Source organism: Suricata suricatta, chromosome 7, assembly GCF_006229205.1.
Source record: "Suricata suricatta isolate VVHF042 chromosome 7, meerkat_22Aug2017_6uvM2_HiC, whole genome shotgun sequence".
In the NCBI taxonomy this organism is placed as follows: domain Eukaryota; kingdom Metazoa; phylum Chordata; class Mammalia; order Carnivora; family Herpestidae; genus Suricata; species Suricata suricatta.
In genome coordinates, this window is record NC_043706.1 from 30,858,253 (window position 1) to 30,861,705 (window position 3,453).

Sequence of the window (3,453 nt, forward strand, 5' to 3'; positions counted from 1 at the left end):
TTTATTCTTCTGATCCATGAGCATGGAATGTTTTTCCATTTCTTTGTGTCTTCTACAATCCTTCATAAGTTTTCTATAGTTTTCATCTTACAGATCTTTTACATCTTTTCTTAGGTTTATTCCTAAGTATTTTGCGTTTTTTGTGCAGTTGTGAATGGGATCCGTTTCTTGATTTTTTTTTTCTGTTGCTTCATTATTGGTGTATAAAAATGCAACTGATTTCTCTACATTGATATTGTACCCTGAGACTTTGCTGAATTCATTAAGAAGTTCTAGTAGGCTTCTGGTGGAGTCTGTCGGGTTTTCCATGTAGAATATCATGTCATCAGCGAAAAGTGAAAGTTTGACTTTATCTTTGCCAACTCTGATGCCTTTTATTTCCTTTTGTTGTCTGATTGCTGGTGCTAGGACTTCCAGCACTATGTTCAACAAGAGTGATGAGAGTAGACATTCTTGTCGTGTTCCTGATCTCAGGGGAAAGCTCTCAGTTTTTCCCCATTGAGGATGACATTAGCTGTGGGCTTTTCATAAATGGCTTTTATGATGTTTAAGTAAGTTCCTTTTATCCCGACTTTCTTGAGGGGTTTTATTAAGAAAGGATGCTGTATTTTGTCAAATGCTTTTTCTGCATCTATCAACAGGATCATATGGTTTTTGTCTTTTGTTAATGTAAAATATCACATTGATTGATTCGTGAATGTTGAACCAGCCCCGTAATCCACGAATGAATCCCATTTGATCATAGTGGATAATTCTTTTTATATGCTGTTGAATTCGAATTGCTAGTGTCTTGTTGAGGATTTTTGCATACATACTCATCAGGGATATTGGCCTATAGTTCTCTCTTTTTGCTGGGTCTCTGTCTGGTTTGGGAATCAAAGTGACCCAGGCTTTGTAGAATGAGTCCGGAAGTCTTCCTTCCATTTCTATTTTTTGGAATAGCTTGAGAAGGATTGGTATTAACTCTGATTAAATGTCTGGTAGAATTTCCCAGGGAAATTCCCAGGGAAGCCATCTGGTCCAGGGCTCTTATTTGTTGAGAAATTTTTGTTAACTGATTCAATGTCTTCACTAGTTATGGGTCTGTTCAGATTTTCTCTCTCTTCCTGTTTGAATTTTGGAAGTGTGTGTGCGTTTAGGAATTTGTCCATTTCTTCTAGGTTGTCCAGTTTGTTGGCATATAATTTTTCATAGTATTCTCTGTAATTGTTTGTATTTCTGAGGGATTGGTTGTAACAAATCCATTTTCATTCATGATTTTGTATATTTGGGTTCTCTCTCTCTCTCTCTTTCTCTCTTTTGAGAAGCATGGCTAGAGGTTTATCAATTTTGTTTATTTTTTCAAAAAACCAACTCTTGGTTTCATGGATCTGTTGAACTGTTTTCTTGGATTCTATATTGTTTATTTCTGCCCTGATCTTTATTATTTCTTGTATTCTCCGGGTTTGGGGTATCTTTGCTGCTCTGCTTCTAGTTCCTTTAGGTGCGCTGTTAGATTTTGTATTTGGGCTTTTTCTAGTTTCTTGAAATAGGCCTGGATTGCAATATATTTTCCTCTTAGGACTGCCTTTGCTATATCCCAAAGAGTTTGGATTGTTGTAGTTTCATTTTCATTTGATTCCATATATTTTTAATTTTTTTCTCTAATTGCCTGGTTGGCCCATTCATTCTTTAGTAGGGTGTTCTTAACCTCCATGCTTTTGGAGGTTTTCCAGACTTTTTTTCCCTGTGATTAACTTCAAATTTCATAGCATTGTGATCTGAAAGTGTGCATGGTATTATCTCAATTCTTTTATACTTATTGAAGGCTGTTTTATGACCCAGTATCTGACCTATCTTGGAGAATGTAGTATGTGCACTCAAGAAGAAAGTGAATTCTCTAGCTTTAGAATGTAGAGTTCTAAATATATCTATCAAGTCCATCTTGTTCAATGTGTCATTCAGGTTCTTTGCTTCTTTAGTGATTTTCTATCTAGTTGATATATCCATTGTTGTAAGTGGAGTATTTAAAGTCCCCTACAATTAGCACATTCTTATCAATAATATTGCTTATGTTTGTGATTCATTGTTTTATGTATTTGGGTGCTTCCAAATTCATTGCATAGACATTTATAGTTGTTAGCCTTTCCTGATGGATAGACCTTGTAATTATTATTTAATGCCCCCTTTTCATCTCTTATTGCTGCCTTAATCTTAAAGTCCAGTTTGTCCAATATAGGTACGGCTACTCCAGTTTTCTTTTGACTTCCAGTAGCATGATAGATACTTCTCTATCCCCTCACTTTCCATCTGAAGGTCTAAAATGAATCTCTTATAGACAGCAAATAGATGGATTTTTAAAAAAATCCATTCTGATACCCTATGTCTTTTGATAGGAGCATTTAGTCCATTTACATTCAGTGTTATTATTGAAAAATATGGGTTTAGAGTCATTGTGGTCTCTGTAAGATTCATGCTTGTAGTGGTGTCTCTGGTACCCTGTGTTCCTTGCAACATTTCCCTCGTAGAGTCCTCCTTAGGATTTATTGTAGGGCTGGTTAAGTGGTGATGAATTTCTTCAATTTTTGTTTGTTTGGGAAAAACTTTATTTCTCCTTCTATTCTGAATGACAGGCTTGCTGGATAAAGGATTTTTGGCTGCATATTTTTCCTGTTCATCACATTGAAGATTTCCTGCCATTCCTTTCTGGCCTTCCAATTTTTAGTAGATAGGTCTGTAACTACTCTGATGTGTCTCCTTTTGTATGTTAGGGCCCCTTTATCCCTAGCTGCTTTCAGAATTCTCTCCTTATCCTCATATTTTTCCAGTTCCACTATGATATGTCTTGCAGAAGGTTGATTCAAGTTACATCTGAGGAGAGTTCTCTGTGCCTCTTGGATATCAATGGCTGTTTCCTTCCCCAGATTGGGAAAGTTCTTGGCTATAATTTGTTCAAGTACTCCTTCTACCCCTTTCTCTCTCTCTTCATCTTCTGGAATTCCTATGATATGGATATTGTTCCATTTGATTGCATCACTCAGTTCTCGAAATCTCCTTTTGTGCTCCTAGATCAATTTATCTCTTTTTTCTCAGCTTCCTATAATTGTATCTTCTAATTCACCTATTCTCCTCTCTGCCTCTTCAATCCATGCAGTGGCCGCCTCCATTTTATTATGCACCTCATTTATAACATTTTAAAATTCATCATAACTATTTTTAAGATCCATAATCTTTGTAGCAATAGCATCTCTGGTGTCCTCCATGCCTTTTACAAGCCCAGCGATCAATTTTATGACTATTTTTCTGAATTCTTGGTCAGTTTTGTTGCTTATATCTGTTTTGGCTAATTCTTTTGCTGTCACTTTTTCCTGGAATTTCTTTTGAAGAGAGTTCTTCCATTTCATCATTTTGGCTAGCTTTCTGTCTCTTGTCAGTTTTAAAAGCTTTTTATATTCTCTGCACCTGGGAGTACTG